We start from the raw sequence: 26,909 nt of genomic DNA on the forward strand, positions 1-26,909 counted from the left end.
ATCATGGATACAGACAAAGCCGAGCTATGTAAATTCGCACCTTAGAGATCTACATGGAGTTGATGTGGAAGTTTTCAAGGAACGTCTGGATAGGTTTCTGTCAGAGATAGAAGATGAACCCACATTGCGGCAGGAGACGCAAAGAAGAGCAGCTCCGTCCATCTCGCTACTTCACCAAAAACAGTACTGGAAACAACACCGAGTAACTACAGGTGGTGCACCAGCTTGACCTCAGTCCTGGGCTGAAACCAGTAAAAGGAAAAAGATAAAAGATATATATACATGGACACATATACACACGCACATGTATATATATATATATACATATATATATATATATATATATATATATATATATATATATATATATATATATATATATATATATATATATATGTATGTGTGTGTGTGTATGTGTGTGTATGTATATAGCTTGTACTCGCTCCGGTCATCAGACTGCAGCCGTGCTGGAGCATCTCCTTGAAATAATTTTTGTGTAAGAAATCGACATTAGTACTAATTTTTTAAACATGGGATTTATTTTATCTCTTTCTTATTCTGAACTGCTAGGTTGTGGGAATATAAACAAACCCACACCGGTTGTCAAGCAGTGGTAGGATACGAACATTGACGTGGAGACACCCACATATATGTTTATATATATATATATATATATATATATATATATATATATATATGAAGGGCTTCTTTCAGTTTCCATCTATCACATCTACACACAAGCTTTCAGTCGGCCCGAGCATTTGTTAGACGATTTTTTCTCAAGAGGCCACACAGTGGGATTAAACCAGTAACCACACAGTCCCGACTCCCCCTGAACACACTCACACACGTACGCACACATGCATATATATGTATGTATGTATGTATGTATGTATGTATGTATGTATGTATGTATGTATGTATGTATGTATGTATGTATGTATATATATATATATGTGTGTGTGTGTGTGTGTGTGTTTATGTATGTATGTATGTACGTATGAATATATATATATGTATTGTGAAGGCCATGAAAAGAGCATAAAAAGAGAAAACCATTCAAAATGGAGAAATTTTAGCAAATATTTTATTAGTTGAACGTTTTAAAAGGAAGCGGAGACGTCATAAAATATGTGTATATGAGAAAGCATATATATATATATATATATATATATACATATATATATATATATATATATATATATATATATTTACATATATATCTATATATAAATAGATACATACATATATATATATGTATATATATACACACACATATATACATATATCAACGTATAAATGAATTCACTTTCATATATGCATGTATGAGCACTTCCCCTCGTATGTGTATGACTTTTTCTCTGTCATCCCGTATTTATTGGTCGCTTATAATTTTCTTTGTTTAATTTTGAAGTATGTACATATGTATATATGTGTGTACATGTGTGTATGTGTGCGTGTGAATGAGTTTGTGCGTATATGTGTGTGTGTGTGTGTGTGCGTGTGCGTGTGAGTCCTTGTGTATGTATACCGAAGGTTATTAAATAGCACTTCATTGCTCTAAAATATTAGGTTACACTCATAAAACTAATCGTGGCAACAGATATAGACTTATACAGTCGTGATATCGGCAAGTGGGAGGGAAAGAAGGCCTTCCACGGCAGCACAGATAATGATTCTGTTCTATATACAATATGTGTTATTGTTACCTAGTCTTACATCGTTTAATGAAACAAAGGATTATAGTATGTTTTCTAAATTTTAGAGGAGGAGAGGTGGAGGAGAGGAACGTTTACTGCGAATATCATTAAACGTTGTTATTTTTGAAGCGGCCATTTTATAAATTTTTATTGCTGGTTATAATTTTATATTTGTCCTTTACTGCTTACGTTGTACTTTTAAAAAACAACAGAACGATTACTATACTTTGTTTTATTTCCTTTCATATCAGACTATGTGTAAATGCTGTGCTATATTTGGCTTTCCTCCTCACTTTCAGAATTCTATTTAAGTTCAAGTTGTCATAATGTATTTGGGTTAAATTCTTAATGCGTTTTTGCATTCTCTTCTCTTCTTTCCCGGATATACATTCCTCACTCGTAGTAATTCTTTATGTTTTCGTATAGCAGGACTTCGTTTGTATTTAGTTCTATTTCCATATGGAAAATCAAGAGCACAATCTAGAATTGTTTTTATAAGAAAAATATCAAAATATAAATCGCAATGAAGAGAGACTGCGAACATATATATAGCAATCCCTCGACTATCGCTGGTGTTACGTTCCAAACTCCCCGCGATAGGTGAATATCCGCGTAGTAGAAACAGTACTGTACTGCATACTTTTTATTATTATTTTCATAATTTTTATATATTTATTGTATTATAAATGCAAAACAACACCACAGAGGAATCGACTAAACCTTAATTAATAAACCGCGATTGATGCACCGAGATATGGCGAGGAATAACTGTATACCCACGCCCGCACACTCATACATACATACATACATACATACATACATACATACATACATACATACATACATGCATATATATATACATATATATATATTTTTTTATAAATAATTATATATATATATATATATATATATATATATATATAAAACATGTAGATTGATAGGTGTATGGGTGGATTGAACTTGTCGTTACTTCATAGAATTTGCTAAACTTATACGAGAACATTTAACTTCTAAAGATTTCCATTGTTGTATTTCATCTTGAATATAATTGTTATAAAATGTTTGCTAACCACTTGTATACAGAATTATTTGATTTAAGTGGTGTTTACTGTCTAATTTTGATATATGTCAGTGGTGAAATGGAACGATAGTAAAGAAAATTGACGCAATCTGATTTCGTATATTGATCCGCACAGCATGAGAATTATTTTCAGATGAAGAAGTCTCTTCGCCTTTCATTCCGTATTATCTTAGAATCCAAAGAAAAAAGAAATTTCTTTTGACACATAGTATTTTCCACATGCAAGAATCATAGGTTGGTGTTAAGCTGTTGGCATTCAGAATTTGTAAGATAGTTTTACTTCTGCGTGAGGTCATTTCACTTCTAGCTGAGATTTATAACCATTTTAAAGTTGCAGATGGATAATGTCTTCGAACATATGAAGCTGAAAGGGTTCAATAATGCACCCACTCTCTATAATTATGTTCTACTATTGCACAGGATCGCTTGGAGACAAACAGAATCCGCAGAATCTGATGTTGTTCTGCCTTGACAAAAGTGTATGTTGTTAAAATGTTAAAATGTTTTAGTTCCTATAGGATTGTGAAAATATTTAAAACTTTTCTGATCGCGCACTTCATCAAATAGAGACGAAAATTTTCTTTGTCCATCGGTGGCTGTAGGAAGTCTTACATAATGTTTTAAATTTACGAAATAAAAACAGTATGAAATAAAAACAGTATGGTGAGAGCATGGTGTTTTGCTCAAGGACAGAAAACACCAGTCGATCTAGGAATTAAAACTACGATCATACGATTGTAAGTACACCCCCCCTAACCACTACATACACACCCACACACACACACATGGTCAATTCAAAAGATAACGTTCACAAAGAATGTATTAGTTTATCGCTCATTAAAAAGAGTTTGACGTTTCGAACATAGCTCTTCGTCAGAGGAGAAAGGAAAAAGTCCAAAGGCGGAAAACAAATCGCCAATAACATGTGTGTAGTTACATTATATATGCATATACATATACATATATGTGTTTATGTGTGTGTGTGTGTGTGTGTGTGTAATTGAATAAGTTGGAATCAACGAGAGAAACACGCTTTTGTAATCACTACAATCGTTTCCACGCAACGTAGTTCTTCTGGTTCATTCATATATATGTATATGTATGTATGTATGTATGTATGTATGTATGTATGTATGTATGTATGTGTGTACCAAAATTGCTGAAACGGGATTTTTTCCTGCCTAGGTGCGAGACGAAATGTGTTCTCTACCATCGGATCTGCCACTCTCACATCCTGAGAAACCAGAAAATTCTTCAACTAACACGTATACGCATGAACACATATACACATAACCTGACGTTGAAATTTCGGGCACACACACACACACAATTCCCTCTCTACCAACCAAACCCTACATATACACAAACCCCTTAACCTAACTGAACCTGTTTTCGCTTACCAGACACTTATTTTATTCCATCACAGGTAACTCAGGTGTTTCGGGGCCATGAGACATAACTTTTAAATCTCTATAAATCTCTCACAATTTATCCCTCTTGACTTTTATTTCCTCTTTCTCCCTCAGCAACCACAAATCCAATGTAATAATTTCTCACCTCCAATAACAGAGAACAGATGCTATATTTTTTTCTAACTTGCTATCTTCCAAGAACACGTATATTTGATAACCAGTTTGATATCTAATATCCGGTGTGAAACCCATTAAAAAAATCGATTGAAATAGGTCTGTAACACTGTATATATAAAGATCGATACACCCATTTTATTTTACAGATAGTAGAAAGCGCGTGGGTTAGATTTTGGGGTAATCGGATTACGATTATTGGGCCGTGAGTTCAATACCAGACAGCGTGTTGTGTCCTTGAGCAAGACACTTTATTTCACGTTGCTCCACTCCACACAGCTGGCAAAAATGAGCTGGACCTGTATTTCGAAGGGCTGAATCTCCTTAAGAACTACGTTAAGACGCGTCTTTAGAGTCCTCAGCCATTTGCACATTCATATCATGCACCAGCTGTTCCTGTTGCTGTTGAGCGTAGCGGTCTTCGTCCAGTGGCAGAAGTCCGAAACGTGGTCCTTTGCTATTCGTAAGACCCGCAGAAGAGAAAGCAGGTCAACCCCCGACGCCGACACCATCGACGGATGGATGAATGCGCATCCAGGCTCAGCAGTTGCGTAGGAAGTCGGGGACAAGAAACAGGAAGAAAGAGTGAAAGTTGGAGCGAAAGAGTACAACAGGGGTCTCCACGACCCCCTGCCGGAGCCTCGTGGAGATTTAGGTGTTTTCGCTCAATAAACACGCACAACGCCCGGTCTGGAAATCGATACCACGAGTACGCTGCCTTAACCATTGGGCCATTGAGCCTCCACTGCACCAACTGGTCACTTGATTGGATCAACAGGAATAGATGTGGTCGTAATTGACAGAATACCAGTTCTTTTCTTTAATAACTATTCTTCTCACTTACGGATTCTTAGCTGAATGTGTGTGTGCGCGCGCGCATATGTGTACCATGTATGTATCGCACTCATCCCCGGCCTCAATCATATAGTCAATTCTCAAGTGAAAATGGAGTGTGCAGATAGATTCCTGTTTCTCTACTGTGTACCATGAACAGGAAAGAGTTGCGTTTCTTTTGTTAGTTATCGATGGAAAATATTGACAAGACTGAGTTCTCCAGCGTTTATTATTTCACAAATCATTAACTTATTGATATATACTTGTTCTAGATATTCGTTTGTATTCTCGGTACAAGGCCCGAAATTTGGGGGGAGTCGATGACATCGATCCTTGTACGCAACTAGTACTTAATTTATCAACGCCAAAAGGATGAAAGGCAAAGTCGACTTCGGCTGATAAAAGATATACTGTACGTATATTCTTTTCTACTCTAGGCAGAAGGCCTGAAAATTTGGGGGAGAGTCAATCAAATAGATCGACCCTAGTACGTAACAGGTAATTAATTTATCGACGCCGAAAAGATGAAAGGCAAAGTCGACCTCGGCGGACATTTGTTCGAGATATTACTTGCAAGGAGTCCGAGTACACTGCAGTCAACTCCCACACCGACCCACTGGTTAGGGGTCATAATTAGTACTCATAAGAAAACATAGTATCTGGATTATTGATTCATGTCATGCGGTGAAAACTAAATAGTATTAGATTATTGACTTACGCTAATCCAATTTAATCTTGGCAAGTAAGGGGTATAATCCTTAGACGACAGTAAAGCATGAATTCAGTGTATCTAAGAAATTAACGAAATGTGATCAATTGTGTGTAAATGTGCCTCTGTGTCGCTCTGTGAAGGCGCGTAGCCTAGTGGTCAGAGTGTTGCATGCACGATCGCTAGATCGTGGGTTCGATTCACAGACTAGGTGGCACGTTGCGTTCTTGAACATGATACTTCAGAGAAGCCACTCCCGTATTCATCTCAGGTTTATTCACTGGATCCGGGCTCTCCAAGGTTGTCTAGAGATAGTGCTGCAGAAGATTCATATGTATAGGACATGCACAATGACAGACCACCATTAGACTAGTGTCTCTGTGTATATTTATATGATACAGTCAAACCGAATGCTGATATTCTGAAGGCACTGAATGTATTTAATGCACGTGTTTCTGATCATTGTGCAAGAGAGAATGAGAAATTCATGTTACATAAAACTACTCACTCAAGACATTTCAAAATATGTGTGGTACAGTAGAATATACGATCATCATCAACATCATCGTCGTCATCATCATCATCATTATCATCATCGTCGTCATCATCACCACCATCATCATCACCATCATCGTCATCACATCATCATGATCATCATCATCATCACCATCAGCGCCACCTCCACCACCACCACCACCATCATCACCATCATCACCATCATCACCATCATCACCATCATCATCTTCATCCTCATCATCCTTATCATCACCACCACCACCACCGCCATCATCATCATCATTATCCTCATCATCATCATCATCATCACCACCATCATCATCACCATCATAATCATCATCATCATCATCCTTATCATCATTAACATCGTCGTCATCATTTTCCTTCACTTCCCCTTCAGCAATATTAACACCGTCTTTATCGTAGATATTTATGCTACACCGAATAACCCCAGCATCGACGTATTCAAGTAGCCGGCATTAACCCATCTATTTCGCTGTCAGATCATATTTCTTCAGTATTGGTCACTATTATAATTATTAGGAACATTTCGCTCGTTAATGTCTATTCTAAGGAAACAACAAATGGCAGCAAAAACAGAAGATGGACGCATTTTTATGGCATTTTACATTGATATGACCTCACACATTTTTTTACTGAATGCACCACAATAATGAAGAGACACAGAAATCTTAATGTAGTGTTTTAGAATCACCGCAGGAAATGTCCTCAGTGTCTTCTTTTTCCAGCGAGGCCACGTTTATGTGTTTACCAAACAAACACAAGCGCATATGTGTACGGTGCATCTGAATTGAATTCCACAGAGTGAAGCCAGATGTGTTAATTTGGAGCAGTGAACTCTTCTACAGCGCGCTGCTCACACACATACACATATACATACACAAATCCATAAACACACATATATATATATATATATATATATATATATATATATATATATATATATATATACATGCATGCGTACATATGTGTGTGTGTATAAACATATACATTTATATATGTATGTATATATATATATATATATATATATATATATATATATATATATATATATATAAGTATGTATATATGTACATCCACACATGCACAAACCCACAAACACAACCGCACATATATATACACACACACACACACACATATATATATGTTTGTGTGTCTGTATAAACATATACATTTATATATGTGTGTATGTATATATATAAGTGTGTATATATGTACACACACTGAGACACTCTCACACATACATATGTATGTATGTGTTTGTGTGTGTGCGAAAAGTATGATAGAACAATAAAATTTATATCGCCCTGAAGGATGTCATTTGTCATTTTCTGTTACATAACATTCCAGTTTGAGGAAATACATGTTAAAAGCCCAGGCATTTGTTGGTAAGTGAAGATTCAGAGCAACCATTGTTGTATATATATATATGTTTATATATATATATATATATATATACTTTTCTACTCAAAGCACAAGACTCGAAATACGCAACTGGCACTTAATTTATCGACTCCGAAAAGATGAAAAGCAAAGTCGACCTCGGCGGGATCTGAGCTCACAACGTAAAAACAGACGAAATATCGCTAACCATTTCGCCTGGTGTGCTTAACGTTTCTTATTTCTTTATTGCCCACAATGGTCTAAACACAGAGGGGACAAACAAGGACAGACAAAAAGATTAAGTCGATTACATCGACCCCAGTGCGTAACTGGTACTTAATTTATCGACCTTGAAAGGATGAAAGGTAAAGTCGACCTCGGCGGGATTAGAACTCAGAACGTAACGGCAGACGAAACACGGCAACGCATTTCGCCCTTCGTGCTAACGATTCTGCGTGCTCGCCACCTTAGTTGTATACATATATTATCGTGAAAAATAATACATAGAGAGGAATTCTCCAAAATAGTAAAAACAGACGCTATACTTATTTCTTTACAACCCACAAGGAGCTAAACACAGAAGGGACAAACAAGGACAGACAAACGGATTAAGTCGATGATATCGACCCCAGTGCGTAACTGGTACTTATTTAATCGACCACAAAAGAATGAAAGGCAAAGTCGACCTCGGCGGAATTTGAACTCAGAACGTAGCAGCAGACGAAATACTGCTAAGCCTTTCGCTCGGTGTGCTTAACGTTTCTGGCTGCTCGTCACCTTAGTTGTATACATATATGATCGTGAAAAATAATAAATAGAGGGGAATTCTCCGAAATGTTTAGTTACTGCTTTTGCATGTAACCGATTATGTAAGAGGAGCCATCAAATGATCTCTGGCATGGCTGGTGGTCTTGCTAGAAATAACCGTGGGCTCCTTCTAACAAGTACACCCGACTGTCTCCATAAATAAGCTAAAATTACTTTTTGCGTAAGGTCGTTTGTATATAATGGTTTATGTTTTATCTTTTGCTTGTTTCAGTCGTTGACCTATTCTGGGGCTCGTTCTGTCACATTCGAACGTGAATATGCGATTCGCTGTTGTGTGTTATCAAAGGGAAACAAATTCTCTTTCACGACGACATCTGTTCATTCCACACTCAGTTCATTAGTACAAAGGATTCTGAGAGAATCGGTGTTTAGTCCTCCTTATGTTTCGTCAGTGAGAAGCATCCCTATGACCACCGAATCTAACAAGGCCCGGATGTCTTGCCCATAATTCCAGCGAAGCGAGTGTTCGCTGAATACTTTCAGCAAATCGGGTGCTGACGGATCTATGCTGGCATTAGTTTCAAAGTTTTGCACAAGGCGAGCATTTATGAGGTGCAAGTAGATTACATAGGCCCCTGTGCTCAACTACGACAAATTCGACTCGTCGGTATTTGAACTCAGAACGTTAAGCCGATAGAAGTGCCGCTAAGCACTTTATCCGGCGCGGTAACGATTCAGCCATCTCTCCGGCTTACATCCACGCTGGTATTGGCTTCAATATTTGATACAATGTCAGCTATCTCAGGGAAGGAGTCAAGTGGATTCCACCGATCCCATTGCACAACCGGTACTTATTTTATCGACCCCGAAATCATGAAAGCAAAGTCGACCGTGGCGGAATTTGAGCTCAGAACATAAAGTCGGAAGAAATGACGCTTAGCATTTTTTTTTCCGGCGCAGTAACGATTCTGTCGGCTCGCCACCTTAGACCCACGCTGGTATTTTCAATCAATAACAAATCGTCATATCCACAGTGAACAGCGACATTTGAAACAATGACCTGCATACACACACACACACACACACACACACACACACACACACACACACACACACACACGCACACACACACACACATATACATATTTTCGTGGCTATGTGAAAAAGGTTGCCCCGGGGTCCAATCCCACTGTGTGGCACATTAGGCAAAGTGTCTCCTGCTATGGCGCCAGGCCAATCAAATACCTGTGAGTGGATTTTGTAGAGGGAAACTGAAAGAAGCCTACCGTACATATATATATGTATATACACACATATATGCACGCGTGTGTGTGTGAGTGTCTTTTTGTTTGTGCTTGTCTCCCACTACTTGACAACTGAATTGGTATCTTTATGTCCCCGTAACCTTTCGGTTCGGTAAAAGGGATCAATGGAATAAGTACCAGGTTTTAAAAAAATTAATCAAGTACTGCAGTCGATGCATTTGGCTAAAATTCTTCAAGGTGATGCCCCAGCATGCAGTCAAATGACTGAAACAAAATATAAATTGAAAGAGATTCAGGTAGATTTGAACGTGAAAACACTAATCTACTTTAAGGCGGATATATTTCCATAAGACACACGGAACGTATTAAGGAGAAATATTATAATTGGTTGTTTTGACTCCTGCTATTTACAGTGAATGTTGTGTATTATTATTTTTTCTTCGTGTGCATCATTCGTGAAAGAACTGACGGGATAGTCATATTTGGAATCGATCGTGTCCTACTTGTGATTATAAAGTAACAACAATAACAACAACGGCAACAATAACAAAGAATTCGGTAACAGGTTAATGTATAGATGGATAAAACGTTTTCATTTAAAATGCCTCGAAGTTATGATGGTCATCAATATTGTCTACATGGTCAATTAGGTGAAAAGGACAAATATGTATATGTGTGTGTGTGTGTACGGGAGAGAGAGAGAGTGAAGTAGGTAGAAAAAAGAAGGAAAAAAAGAGGTAAGAGAGGGAGTTTGAGAGAAGAGATAGCGGAAGAAAGTGAGAGGTAATAACGTAATCGAAACTTAAGCAGTCATCCAGAAAATTACAAATAACCTAGATATAACTTCGAATAATGTTAGACGGTTTTGAGTGAAAAATATATATAAAAAAAAAGTATTGTGTTTGTTAAGTGTCTGGAAAATTTGTCAACTTTGTTAGAAGTCTGTTGATCAAAACGTTATGTTGTATAGAAGTGTATAACGGTTTGAAAACAACCTAATTTCATAAATGTCGCCTTTTATAATCAGTCGAAGTGTTTGGCAGAATCTGTAGAGTGACGGAAAATGTGCTTTGCAACATTTAGCGTTCTTTACGTTCACAATTCAAACATCGTTGAAGTAATTTGTTTGAAAATTCTTCTTAGATAAATACCAGTCTGGTAAATTAGTGTTTCGCAACAAGTTCCATGTGAACTTTGGGGGTCCCTATAAGATTATTTTGTTAAAATTTATGAGCAAAAGATTGCTTATACTTCTAGGCCATGCAAAATAATTTAATAATTTGTTGGAATACAATTCTTAATAATACTTAATTCAAAGAACATGTGGGGTTTTTCTAAACATCGAATGGCTCGGAGGGTCCATTTGAGAAAAATAAAAATCCACGGCGGTTCCTAAGTAAAAAATGGTTGAAAAGCCACTGCTGTAGATGATGAAATCAGTTCCAACCTTGCCCAATTTGAGTATTTATATTATAAATCATATTAAGGCGGCGAGATGGCAGAAACGTTAGCACGCCGGGCGAAATGCTTTGCGGTATTTCGTCTGCCGTTATGTTGTGAGTTCAAATTCCGCCGAGGTCGACTTTGCCTTTCATCCTTTCGGGGTCAATAAATAAAGTACTAGTTTCGTACTGGGTCGATGTAATCGACTTAATTCCTTTGTCTGTCCGTGTTTGTTCCCTATGTGTTTAGCCCCTTGTGGGTAATAAAGAAATGGGTATTTCTTCTATCTTTACGTTCTGAGTTCAAATTCCGCCGAGATAGACTTTGCCTTTCATCCTTTCGGGGTCAATAAATAAAGTACTAGTTTCGTACTGGGTCGATATAATCGACTTAATCCATTTGTCTGTCCTTGTTTGTTCCCTCTATGTTTAGCCGCTTGTGAGTAGTTAAGAAATATATATTATAAATCATATACGATATATTAAAAATCATATAAGATATGTTACAAATCCTATAACCTATGTTATAAATCTTATGACATATGTGTCTAGTTTTGTGTTGGACTAATGTTGTTCTTTTTGGCGTGGAATCCATGGTTTCCCCATTTCGAAACGAAAAAGCATCTTTAGTCTTATTTCTGTTTAATTTTCGTCGGACTTTTAGTCTTCATCATATCTATGATTCTTTAATCATTTCTCTTCACTCTTTCTGTCTCAATTTTTATTTTTTTATCTTGTACATATTTCTGTCATTAGACTCCGGTCATGCTGGGGCACAACATGGAAGAATTTTTAGTTGGAACGAAACAAACCCAGTGCTTATTAAAAAAAAAATTACTCTGGTACTTGCTCTATTGGTTTCCTTTGTCAAACTGCTCACTTGTGGGGATGTAAACACACCACCACCGGTTTTCACGCGGCGGTGGGGGGATAAACACGTATACAATGACACACACACACACACACACATACAAGAGGATTCTTTCAGTTCAGTTTCCGTCCACCAAATCCACTCACAAGGGGTAGGTCAGCCCGAGGCTATAGTTGGGGACAGTAGCCCAAGCTTCCACGCAGTGGAGTCGAACCCAGAGTCATGTGGTTGGGAATTAAACTTTTGTTAATTCTCTCTGTATCTCTATCTTACTCTCACTCTCTGTCTTTCTCGCTCTCTCTTTCTCACTCCAACTCTCCCCCATATCGTGTAAAACGTAATATATTTCTTTATTATCCACAAGGGGATAAACACAGAGAGGACAAACAAGGACAGACAAATGGATTAAGTCGATTACATCGACCCCAGTGCGTAACTGGTACTTATTTAATCGACCCCGAAATGATGAAAGGCAAAGTCGACCTCGGCGAAATTTGAACTCAGAACGTAGCGGCAAACGAAATACCACAAAGCATTTCGCCCGGCGTGCTAACGTTTCTGCCAGCTCGCCGCCCTTATCGTGTAAAACGTATTAGAGTATCAACCAACCAACCAACCAACCAATCAAAGTCAACCTAACAACATTTATATCAGCTATTATATAGAGAATCTATATGTTGCTTATCATTTCTCACTAAATCTGAATTAATCGGACTGAAAGCGCCTTCTTAGAATGGATTCTGTTTTGTTTTATACTTAAATAACGCTAATATAAATGTCATTCAGTGAAATTGAAAGCGTGTACAGAAATTATGGTGTTGCACGCTTTTTTCGAGCATTCTCTTTTATCATGCAATGGCCATCCACCTCACCTTTCTCTCTAGTTCTCATATACACTTCGGATTAAATTTTTTGGTTTGTCCGCTAATTAGATACCTGTCACTATGTCTCTCAACACATACTTGTTTGCACTCGATGCCACCTTTCACTATTTCATAATCATTGACAAGATGGCATATAAAAATTCGATATATTTCCTTAGTTCAACAGCACCAAAAATCAAACAATGTACTTATCAATGAAACAATATTGTATCACGGATTCTCAGCACACAAACAAAACAACAACACAACTCAAAGACACAAGGCTACTACAATAAGTGTTACGTTTCAGATTCCTTGGTAAGTGAGATTTTGTAGTTGGTTTGAAAGATTCTTAACGTGAATTCGTCTAATGAAACAAATCTTGTGCATTGGGTGAGTCATTATGTCAATGAAAATTAAAATAAATACACACACCAGTTCAATACCACTTTATTTTACTAACTACCGAATAGTTTGTTTAATAATCAAATGCTTGTTTGTTTTCTTGGAGAGTGAGGGCATATCGTTGATGAGGTAACGAATAACGACGGAAGGCTTCTCACAGATAACTAACAACCGACTGATTATGAAAAATAAACCGTTGCATAATTGGTAAAATAAATAAGTGGTGTTTAACCAGTGCGTGTATCTTTATATCAATTTTTATTGTCATAATTATCGTCCCTAGACACAACAAGATATGATATGTAAGCTTATAATTAGCAAACTTATGATTTCAATGTTTAGCCTGTATGAGCTGACGAGATATTTCAATACACAAATAAAATATTTATTTGCGAAGAAATATGTGAATAAGCGTGAACTCTTCTAACATTTAATATTAATATAGTGAAGGTGTGTGGCTCTGTTGGATAAGATGCTGCACCACGATCGCTAGATTGTGTTGTGTTTTCGAGCAAAACATTTCATTTTACGTTTCTCCAGTTCACTCATTTGTAAGTAGTTAAACCCTGCAACGGATTAGCCTCCCGATTAGTGGGAATGTTCGAAAACTAAAATGATGCAAAGTGCATTGCTACCAGTGATGTGTACCATCATCAGATAGTCTGGTCTATCACATGATCACGTGAATAGTAAGGAATATGCATTACATGAACCAAATTAATATATTTTTATTGCCCACAGGGGGATAAACATACACAGAACAAACGAGGAAATACAAAGAAATTAAGTCTATTACATCGACCCCAGTGCGTAACTGGTACCTATTTAATCGACCCCGAGAGGATGAAAGGCAAAGTTGACTCAGAACATAACGGCAGACGAAATACCTATTTCTTTACTGCCCACAAGGGGCTGCACATAGAGGGGACAAACAAGGACAGACAAACGGATTAAGTCGATTACATCGACCCCAGGACATAACTGGTACTTAATTTATTGAACGCGAAAAGATGAAAAGCAAAGTTGACCTCGGCGGAATTTGAACTCAGAACGTAACGACAGACAAAACACCGCTAAGCATTTCACCCGGCCTGCTAACGATTCCACCAGCTCGCCAGTTATAGTTTTGCCCCTTCTTTCATCCCTGTACCATTCTGTTACGTGGTATTTATTTCCATGTAGAAGAAGAAATGTGCCATAGAAAGTTAAACGTGAATAGCGCAGAGTTAGATAAAGATGCATTATACCAGGTTATGATGTTGCCCCTAAATTTCGTTGATCCACTTGAGTAGTTTTAGCGTTTGAAGCCCATTTCAGGCTAGATTGTATCAACCTATTCCAGCCATGACCATTCCATATGAAAGATGTCTAGCACTACATTATCCTGTTGATACTTTATGTAAATTGATTCAAGGGATATAAATGTATTATTTCCACTAGGTGGAGCTACCACGCTGCGATTCTCTCGGTGAGTGTGTCATATAGATGTGTACTTGTTTCGAGAAAACTGAGATGGCTCTTTCAAAAGGTTCAGTCCTATTGTTGTTATCTTTTAAAGTTTATCGAACTTTCGTTCAAGAGCTAAGTTACAGGGATGTAAACATACCGGCACCGGTTATCAACCGGTGTCGGGATACAAATACAGAGACACACACTTATATATATATATATATATATATATATATATAGTGCACGCTTCTTTCAGCTTCCGTCTATTAAATCCGCTCACCAGACTTTGGTCTGCCAGGGGCTGAAGCAGAAGGTGCTGCACGGCGGAATTGAACTCAAGATTACACAGTTGAGAAGCAAGCTTCTTATCCACACAGCCATGCCTGTGCCTCTATGTTTACATTTGTTCTGATAATAATATAACACTGAATGCGATAAACTAGATACAAGGACAATTTCTGAAGAATTATGAATTATAGCTGATTGAATAAACTTCAATATATAAAGCATAACTATTTTGTTGACTCCGGAGGGATGAAATATCACGCTGGCGATGTATTGAATGAAGAATACAGGAATAAAAATAAATACTACGGGACTATTTTATTCCAGCATATTTCTGTATACACAAATTAACTCGCCATACGTATAATATATTAAATCAACTATATAATAAAATTTGGAAGAATGCACGCAATTAATTTCACTATTGTGTACACACACCTTATGCTTTACCTGATTTAAAATATTAAATTTCATATATGGAAATATAATTACATTGCAACACCAACCGTGTTTCCCTCAAGAGTAATCTGAACCAGAGAAACGGGTTGGTTGTTTGTCGATTCTCCAATTTTATTCACTGATACAAGAGTTGTGTGAATTTTTACCGCAATCACTTTAGGGAAATTTAATATTTTCGAATACACATTCAGAAGTAAAAGTCTGCGATATTGAGGTATTAGCATCAGATTTGGTAATGTTTGAACAGAAATGTCAAGTTTCCTTAATATATTTATAATATGGAAATAATACATACATATGCAAACACATACGTGTATGTATTCATGCACAGACATATATATATACATATACATGTGAATGATATACATACATATATACATGTAAGTATGTATATATGTGTGTGTGTGTGCGCGCGAGTGTGTGTATTATGTTGGAAGAAAATAATCTTATTTTGTACAGTATTGTATAATAGTTTTACTATTATGAGTCTAATATATTCTTTAGTCTTTTAAAACAAGTATTCTGTGATTTTTCATCTTATTTCTTTTCGTTAGTGTGTATATATATAGTGAGAATTCGCAAAAAAAAAAAAGACGAAAACGGGTGTGTAAACAACAAACACATGTGTTAGTTTAAAGCTAGGGAAGTGAGAAGGTATTTTACGTTTCGAGCCGACGCTCTTCAACAGAAAGGAACACGGATATTAACGGGGAGAGAAAACAGAAAAGGATTAGTGGCTAGCGATCTATCATAGCGAATGACGCACAGAGGGATCACACAGAAGATCTAGGAAGAAGGGGAGATAATAAAGTATTAGAGTTCCCAAAACAAAGGTGCGCGTGCGCTGTGTATGTGAGGGCGTGTATGTGCGTGTAGAAGGGGGATGGTGACCTTGACGTGTGCGTGTGTGCGTTTGTGCATGCGTAGGTGAGTGGATGTAGCTGTAGATGCTGGGAAGCGGTCAGTGCTAGCGTGCGCGCTGGTATATATATATATATATATGTCTATATATATAATATATATATATATATATATATATATATATATATATATATATATATATATATATTATATAGACATATATATATATATATATATATATATATATATATATATATATATATATATATATATATATATACATATACACGTATATGTACACATATACATACGATTTATTCTTTTTTTTATTAATGTTAAATGCAAAAAGAGCAAAAGCGTGTGGCCTGGTGGTTAGCGTGTTGCGCTCACAATCGCCAGATCGTGCTTTCAGGTCCTAGACGGTGTGGTGCGTTGTGTTCTTGAGCAAAACACTTTATCTAACGTCGCTCTGCAATTACTTCGACACCATATGAAGTGGCACACAGCGCACCCGTTCAGGCAACGTCGATCGGATAGAGAGAGTGAGCTGAGTTACGGCACTAACATTTGATCACCATAAACAAACCATTTGTGTAGTTTGTTCACCAAAGGCAGAATCTTAAAACGTAATCTTCGAAGGAGAAGAGTCCACCATTATATAATGCATTTATCAATATATACAAGGGTCAGTGAAAAAGCAATGCCATTAGGATATGGATAATTACCTACACAGGAACATGTATCATACATCAAAATGAAGCTGGTCCTCTGTGGATCAACATAGTCACTGTTTCTCTAAATAGCAATGTTCCACCTTCGAATGAGAGCATGTATCCCTGCTCCGTAAAATTCTGTTGACTGTTCTTTGAGCCACTTCTTCACTACAGTTTTCCCTTCATCATCACTGGAATAATGTTTACCTCTCAAACCCTCTTTCATGGGACCAAAGGGATGATGGTCCAGTAACCATGATAGTCGGGCATGTGGCCTTGTGGTTAAGAGCCCACGCTACTAACCTCAAGATTCCGAGTTCGATTCTAGGCAGTGATCTGAATGATAATTATAACAGTGATAATGATAATAATAATAACATCGAAAAATACCTTAGGAATGAGAACCCAGGTTCGAAATTTCCCCAAGACACCTGATGAATGCTACAGGGTATATCAGCCGAAATGTGTTAACACCAAACAAGGTGAGGACAAATATCCGTCGAATGTAAATAATGAAATGGTGAGTATACTGAGATATTAAATCTTCATATCAAAATAATCAGAATACTGACATTGAAAGCAGAAGAAATCCTTTTTTATAAGAGAAGTAGTGAGAGATATTAAAGAAAGGGAGCTGCATTGACAAAATCCCTTGATTTGCTCATCGCCATAGAGAACGCATACTAGAAATATAGAGAAGTCAAGTGACTCAATGGTTAGGATTTTCGGCTAACGATCGTTGTGGGTTCATACAGGGTTGCGCGTTGTGTCCTTGAGCAAGACACTTGATTTCACGTTGGTCCAGTCAACTCAGTTGACAAAAATGAGTAGTACCTGTAATTCGAAGGGGCCAGCTTTGTCACATTCTGAGTCACGCTGAGTCTCTTTGATGTGTGTCTGTGCAATACTTAGCCACTTGCTCGTTAATTTCACGAAGGGCTGATATGTTCATCGAATCAACCGGAACACTCGTCGTCGCAGCCGACGGAGTCCCAGTTAACCTCTTGCAAAATTAGCTGTCTCGTCTCTAGATTTGAATATATTATTAATAATTTCAGTTGCATCCTAATTGTTAGAATTTTTCTCTTAAAAATAAGATATTACTGTTATTATTGTTCTGATATTATAAATCGATATATTTAAGAATGAACAGAACATTATAATTTTGTGGTTATTTATTGAAATAGAAATGGTGGACGTTGTGAAAATGATGAACATGATGATGATGATGATGATGATGATGATGATGATGATGATGATGATGATGATGATGATGATGATGATGGTGGTGGTGGTGATGGTGATGGTGATGATGATGATGATGATGATGATGAATGTGATGATGATGACGAATGTGATGATAATGGTGATGATGATGGTGATAGCAATGATGATAATGGTAATGATGATGGGGATGATGATGATGATGGCGATAATGAACATAATGATGTTGATGATGATGGTGATGATGATGATGATCATGATGATCATAATGATGGTAATGATGATGGTAATGATGATGATGATGATGATGATGACGATGATGATGATAATGACGATGATCATGATGGTGATGCTGATCATGATGATAATGATGATGATGATGATGATAACGATGATGGCATTAGCGGATAATGATAATGATGCTGATATTTCAAAACGAGACAAATAATAACAACTTACAATACACCGCATAACCTTAGAAATCATAGAACAAACAATAACAACGACAAACTGTCTGCACACGCAAACACAGGCACACAAACAGACACACCACACACACACACACACACACACACACACAATCACACACACGCTCATACACCCACACACGCACTCACGCATGCAACTTACACACACACGTATAGGCGCAGGTGTGGGCGCAGGTGTGGCTGCGTGATAAGAAGCTGGCTTCTCAAGTACATGGTTCCTGGTTCAGTCCCAGTAAGTGGCACCCTGGGCACTCTATAGCGTCGGGCCGAGCGTAGCTTTGCTGCTGGATTTGGTAGACGGAAGCTGAGAAGAAGCCCGTATATGTTTTTTTTGTGTGTGTGTGTCTGTGTCTGCCAACCACTGGTTCATAACCGGTGTTGATTTATTTACGTCGAAGTATCATAGCGGTTAGGTAAAAGGAGCTACAGAATGAATACCCAGTTTAAAAGAAATATGTACTGAAGTCGATTCATTCAACTAAAATACTTAAAAGCGGTGCCCCAGCATGGCCACACTCTAATGATTGAAGCATGTAGAATATATAGAAGCGAGCGATAAAAATTGTGAATAACAGAGAGAGGATTGATGGTGTAAGATAGAGGGAAAGTGATTTGTAGATATAAAAGTTGGAGAATACAACAAAATTATATATTTTTGTTAATATTTATCGGCAACATTCTCTCTCGGATGCAAATTTCGAAAGTGGAATTGGTTTTTCTCGAGCATTTAGGGCTACTCATATATCTATCTAACACACACACACACACACACACACACACACACACACACACACATATATATATATATGATATGTATACATATATGATATGTATACATATATTATATATATATATATATATATATATATTTGTAAGTATATATATACTTGTATATATATTTTCATGTATATATATATGTATATATATATGTATATATACATAATAAGTCAAATATATATATATATATGCATATATATATATGTATATATACATATATATGTACATATATGTGTATATATATATGTGTTTGTATATATATATATATATATATATATGTATATATGTATATAAAGCAAAGGAATATTTTACACGTAGCTCTGCATGTGATTCATTAAGAGATTTTCTTGGTTTGTAACTTTGTTTCAAATGCATTTGCTAATCCTCCCTCTGTCTCTCACTCTTTCTCCTACTCTCTTCTTTTACTCTCTCTTCCTCACTCTCTGTGTCTCCCTCACTCTGTCTCACTAACTTTATATATATGCATATACATATGCATATATAAACCCATGCTCAAATATATAAATTCATACACACACATATAAACAACTTGCACATACACATATCCCATTTCGCTATTTCCACGCAAACTGAATGAATTGTAATCATAATAAACAGTTACACGAACAACTGAAACAACATTCTCAACAAACAATAACAATGCATACAGAATGTAAAATGAATTTACATAAATTCGAGGTTGCTGTAGTTTTTATTGTCTATCAAACGGTTCACTCATTGTCTTGCTAGGTAGAGTTGTTTACGCGTTGATCGTCACTCTGCTCCAAAATCTAATACAACAACAGCAACAACAACAACAGCGACAGCAACACCAACAAGAAAGTTAGAAGAATTCTGTAAAAATTCCAAAGAAAAAGAAAATCGAATCAGATAAACAGCAATGATTTTCACCAGGATGTTCACAAATTATGTTTGACGTGATGACAAATATTATCTAATGTCTTTTATTAATAGAATTTTACAACGCTAATTTATTTGACACCTAAGCCATAATTAGTTCACCAGTGCTTAATATCTTGATAAAGGTAGGATGGAAACTAAGAGAGAAAAAAGAAAAATGAAAAGAAAAAAATAATAACTTGAAATTCGGTATTTATTTAGAAGTTAGAAAAGTCAAAAAATAAATTATTTATTTCTAACATTGCTGTTGTAAAATGAAAACTCGTCGAGTTGATCATGTGGTGAGGAAAAATATAAATCGGTGTTGTATGTGTTTTTGTGTAGGGAGTGAGGGTGGGTTGTAGTGGTGGTGGTGGTGTGGTAGTGTGGTGATGTGTGTGTGTGTGTGTGTGTTTGTGCGTGTGGGTGTGTGTATGCAGTGGTTTTTCGTTATTCGTTGTTACGATTGCTCTGTCAATGTAAAATGATTCTAAAGAGACTTTATCTTTAAATGACAGATAGATAGATAGATAGATAGAAAGAAAGATAACTGGACAGATAGATAGATAGATAGATAGATAGATAGATAGATAGATAGATAGATAGATAGATAGATAGACAGATAGATAGATAGATAGATAGATAGATAGATAGATAGATAGATAGACAGATAGATAGATAGATAGATAGATAGATAGATAGATAGATAGATAGATAGATAGATTGACTGATTGATTGATAGATAGATAGATAGATAGCGCGGAGTGTAAGTGGAGGGCGCCTAAAGCAGGTTTACTCAATGTGCAACACATCGTATGTTCCTGACAGGTCTTTGAACAACCGATATAACACAACCTACAGCTCTGTGCTCCCTGTATCGCATCACCATTACTGCATGAATTCCATATCTATACCTTTGGCTCTAGTTTTACATTCTATTCCAGTATATTGGCACTTCTTACTGGATTCCGTCGTCATTTCGAAAAATGAAGGTCCAACAAAGCAAAGGTAAAAAAGAAACAAAAAAAAAGAAGAAACCCATCACCGCCCTATATCCGCCGGTGCGCAGGTTCCAAAGTACAGGTGCTCCGTCAATTACGATGATAAGTATTACAGTTGATCCGATCAACGAAACAACCTGCTCGTGACATTGACATACAAGTGGCTGAGTAATCCAAAGGCACGCGTACTTTTAACGTAGTTTTCAGTGATATTCACCGTGACACAGGATCTGATAATGCTGGCCCCTTTTGATATACAGGTACAGCTCATCTTATCCAGGTGAGTAGATTGGAAAAAATGTGAAATTTAGTGTTTTGCTCAAGGAGACAACGCGTCACCGGGAATCGAAACCTTAACTACGAAGTCACGCGTGGCTTAGGGTTCAAAGTGAAGACTTCCAGTAGCATCCTCTCTCTACCTATCTCTGTTTCTTCTTTCCCTATCGACACAGAACTTACCAAGAAAATGTGGTGTTGTTGGGGCTGGCGTCTTGATTTGCTGAAAACCCTGTGCAATGAATAGTATTATAGAACACATGGTTTTCTGCCCCATTCTCACGTCCTCCATACCTGCATGGGTTTGGTGCTATGACTGCTAGTAGCACAGCTGTTATCAGCACGCAGGATTTCTGGCAAACTATGTTCAGTTAGATGAGTTGCTAAATACCTGAAGGGCCTCTTCTGCCTGGGTCCGTTGGGGTGCCCGTGCGAGACCTTATTCTCTTAGATGGAGCTTATTATACTCAACAGCAACAATATTCTATATATGTTCACTTATATAGTTTCCTGTGCTGAAATTCTTCCATGGTACGTTTTATTGATGTCACAAAATGCCGAATATACTATGGGGCTCTCCGTATCATTTAATCAAGGTAACCGGATTTCTTAAATGTATGTCGAAGTTTAACTCAAACATCATTCAATCACCAACGCCTATTTAAATTTATTTTCATGCTGAAGAGACATGAGGCAACTGGCATTGTATGTAATGTGTCTAATATCATAATTTTCTTAGTATTTCCAGTTCTCTTACGCGACGAGTTGACAGGACGTTAGCACACCGGACGAAATGCTTAGCGGCATTCCGCCCGTCTTTACGTTCTGAGTCTAAATTGTGCCGAGGTCGACTTTGCCTTTCATCATTTTGCAGTTTATAAAATAATTACCGTTGAACACTGGTGTCGATATAATCGACTGGGCCCTACCACCGAAATTGCTGGCTTTGTGCCAGAAGTCGCAACCAATATTTCGAGTTATCATCGGTGTAAACAAAAGTATCAGGAAAGAGAGAGAGAGGGGGAGGGGGGGAGGGAGAGAGGATGAGAGAGGGAGAAACAGAGAAGGAGAGAGAGACGGAGAAATAGAGAGAGAGAGAGAAGGAAATAGAGACAGAGCGAGGGAGAGAGAGAAAGAAGGAGAAAGATAAATATGAATTAATATCGCCATAAAACATGTGATCATATGTTATATGGTGTGGTAAAAGAATGATGTCTTGAGGGTACCTGAAGTGTGGGTTAACTCGAGGCATTTTGGGATAAACCACCGAAATGTCGAGCCTTTGAAGAAAGATGTCACGTACAAGAAATGATTAGAGACACGTTGGCTTTAAAACCAGATCATCTCATTACGACAAAGAGAAAATGGACGATCTCAAGTAGTAAGCTTGCTAATGTTTGCGATAAATTTCAAGCAAATTAACGATGATGATGGTAAAAATGATGATGATGATGATGACTTGCGGAAGAATGAATATCACAACTTCCACTAGTTTGGTGGAGTGTTTTTACTCGCGCGCACGCATACACACTTTGCATGCACCATAATCATGTTGTAATATATATGTGTTTGCAGGTATGCATGTGTACGTGTATGTTTGTATTTATGTGTGTGTGTACGTGTGTGTGTTTATATTGTGCATATGTTTGTATATCCGGATACATTGTCGGTTGAACTGAAAAACCGATACACTTCGCACAAAATTATTTGCCACTATTCATTATATTCGCTAATTAATAAATAAAAACGCTACTAATTATCTCTGAATCTCCTTGCACGTATCACATTTCAGCCTTTCGACTAAGATCAAAGTGTTGTATTGTTGTACATATTATTGTCAAATATAACATTTATAACGCGTATGAATTGAAATGTTTACAACTGGTTGCAAATACCAGCTGTTGTCAAATGTTTCAGGTGACCACGCGGCGCGCAAATAGATTAAACTGGCCCCATTTAAGGATAATTATGTTGTTGCTGGAACTATTTATTGCTGAATCTCATTAATTTTGAATTTAAATAGTTTTGAAATTAGTTATTACTAATAATTAAGATCGTATAAAACTAGAAAAGACAATAAACATTAAGGAAAATAAGGTGCAAACAGTATTTCGGCTCATGTTTAGCATTTTCTTCAAGATATTTAGCTGCGCATGATGGGTTCGGAAACAATTCTGATTCGGTGGCCTAAACTTTGAACACACTGTCAATACTATGCTTGTTAAAGAATACATATTTATAGGCGTAGGAGTGGCAGTGTGGTAAGTTGCTTGCTTACCAACCACATGGTTCCGGGTTCAGTCGCAATCCCTGGCAAATTGGGCAAGTGTGTTCTACTATAGCCTCGGCCCGACAAAAGCCTTGTGAGTGGATTTGGTAGACGGAAACTGAAAGAAGCCCGTCGGGTATATGTATATATATATATATGTGTATGTATATATGTATGTATGTATGTATGTATGTGTGTTTGTATGTATGTTTGTCCCCCAACATCGCTTGACAACAGATGCTGGTGTGATTACATCCCCGTAACTTAGCGGTTCGGCGAAAAAGACCGATAAAATAAGTACTAAGCTTACAAAGAATAAGTGGGTGCTACTATTTTAAAATTGCGTGCGACAATGGTACGCCCACACTTGGAATTTGCATCACCAGGCTGGAAACCCTATCTTGCTCAGCATATAAGTATCCCGGAAACTGTTCAGTAGCATGCAACAAAACGAAAACCTGCCATCACAGGCATCTACCATACTCTGAACGCCTTGCTTCCCTGGGCATGGATACATTGAAGCTCAGACGTCTGGCAACTGATTTGGTTGACACCCACAGGATTATCCACCATCTTTCCAACAACAACCTTGGGTACCTTTTTGAATTCCATATGACAAATACTCGTGAACATGCTTATAAAATAAAAAAAAACAACATAGCACCTATGAGTTTCGGATTCATTTCTTAACGCTCAAAATTGCTGAAGCATGGAATAAACTACCCGCATCAGTTGTTACCTGTTGAGACACTATATACTTCAAAACTTCCATGCTTCTTGAAATCCGTCAACAGAACACCCGATGGCCATTTTTTCTTAGTTGTAATGCATTTGAATGCTGTATACAATGATTTAACAATTTCTTTCATTATATCATACATACACACACACACACACACACACACATACATTATTGATAGAAAGGTGGTTATCAAACTATCTCTCTCTCCCTCTCTCTCTGTTTCTCTATCTCTCTCACTATCAATAAATAGGTTTATTATACTTCTTCTTAAAGAGGTTAGAACTAGGACCAAACTACAATTTCAGCATTTCTATCTATCTATCTATCTATCTATCTATCTATCTATCTATCTATCTATCTATCTATCTTTCTATTTATACATATATTTGTCTGTCTGCCTGTCTGTCTGTTTCTGTTTCTCTCCACCTCTCTCCCTCTATCAATTCTATGTCTCTTTCTCTGTGCTTTTGTCAATCCGTCTATCTACCTATCAATAAAAACTTTACTAAACTTTACTAAACTTTACTAAGTTTCTAAGAAGCCGATGCATATATTCGCTTTAAAATAAGTGCATGGCGTCGTAGAAACAATTACGACAATACATTCGTCTGTTAAAACAATGCTTTAGAATACGCGATTGAAATACTAGAAGTTCTAAACGTGTTGTCTCCACCACTCATGCAATAAATGCCAGACGTATCTATAAAATGTCCTCCTCAGATGAACACCAGTCTCCTGCGTACAAATAATAGGTGTCACCAACGAACATCTGCTAATAGTTTTATGATCATTTGGACCATTAAATATTATAGGAAATGTACTTCTTTGTTAGAAAGTTGTAATTCGATTTGAGTGTACACTGATTGAAATGGACAATGAGAATCGTTGGAGATAAAATAAAAATTCCGAATTTTAATGTAATTATTTTTATTTCAGAATTACTAATGTGATTTCTTTAATTATTTATTCAATTCACATAAGAGAATTCTAGATTAAAACAACTTGTTGCGAAGATAGTTTGAGGTTATAACCCACGTTAATGAGAACATCTGATCAGTAACCCGACTAACATCTTATCGTATTCCTGTAGATCTCTTGGAGACGCTTAAATCGCAAGTCTTTTAGCTCCACATAATAGAGAATTATTGAGTTATGAGCATGCGCACACACACACATACGCATATACAGCATGGCTGTGTGGTAAGAAGCTTTGTTACGAAGCACATGATTTGGGGTGCAGTAACCCTGCGTGGCACCTTCGGTCAGTGACTCCTGTTATAAACTCAGGCTGAGCAAAACCCTGTAAGCAGATTTGAAAAGCAGAAACTGAAAGAAGCCTGTCATAATATACATACATACATACACATATACATACATACACACGCACACATAAACATATATGAGTATGTGTGTGTGTGTGTGAGTGTGGTTGTGTCTGTGTTTGTCCCCCACCATCGACTACAACCGGTGTTGGTGTGTTTACATCCCAGTTGCTTAGCAGGTTTCCAAAAGAAACCGATAAAATAAGTACCTGAATTAAAAAGAAAAGTAAAGTAGTGTGGTCCAATCATTCGACTACAACTTCTTCAACGAAGTGTCCCAGTATGGCCACAGTCTAATGACTGAAACACTATAATATATTGCATACATACGTACATGCGTACGCACGCACGTACGTACGTACACGCACATACATAAATATTCAACTCGATGCTCCTTGTAATTTGAGATCATACTTCGTTGAAGTCCACTTTATTCTCTGTCCACTGGAGGCTAGGTTAATAAATGACCAATCCAATATTGGTTGTTAGTCTTTGCTGTTCTCAAATTTTCTATTTTAGTTTAGTTCTGCTGGTAGTAAAGAAGAGCGACGCGGATATATGCCCTTTTCTCTATAATTTATATATTTATTTGTGTGTATTCGTTTGTTCGCTTCTCGAACATTGCGTTCTTGCTTCTACAACATTTTCATCATTTTAATTGTGCACCGTGTTCCTTTCTGGCTTGTAAATTGGCGCTTA

General features: G+C 37.0%; 1 long non-coding RNA gene across 1 annotated transcript; it reads right to left on the minus strand.

The window, feature by feature from the left end:
* Positions 1-9,785: 9,785 nt before the first annotated feature.
* Positions 9,786-26,573, minus strand: LOC118764717. The gene is made up of 3 exons (XR_005000522.1): positions 26,561-26,573; positions 25,549-25,555; positions 9,786-9,880 (listed from the first exon to the last, which is right to left on the minus strand). It is a non-coding gene; the product is annotated as an uncharacterized LOC118764717 (long non-coding RNA).
* Positions 26,574-26,909: the final 336 nt, after the last annotated feature.

The sequence above is a fragment of the Octopus sinensis genome, linkage group LG9, assembly GCF_006345805.1.
Source record: "Octopus sinensis linkage group LG9, ASM634580v1, whole genome shotgun sequence".
Lineage (NCBI taxonomy): Eukaryota > Metazoa > Mollusca > Cephalopoda > Octopoda > Octopodidae > Octopus > Octopus sinensis.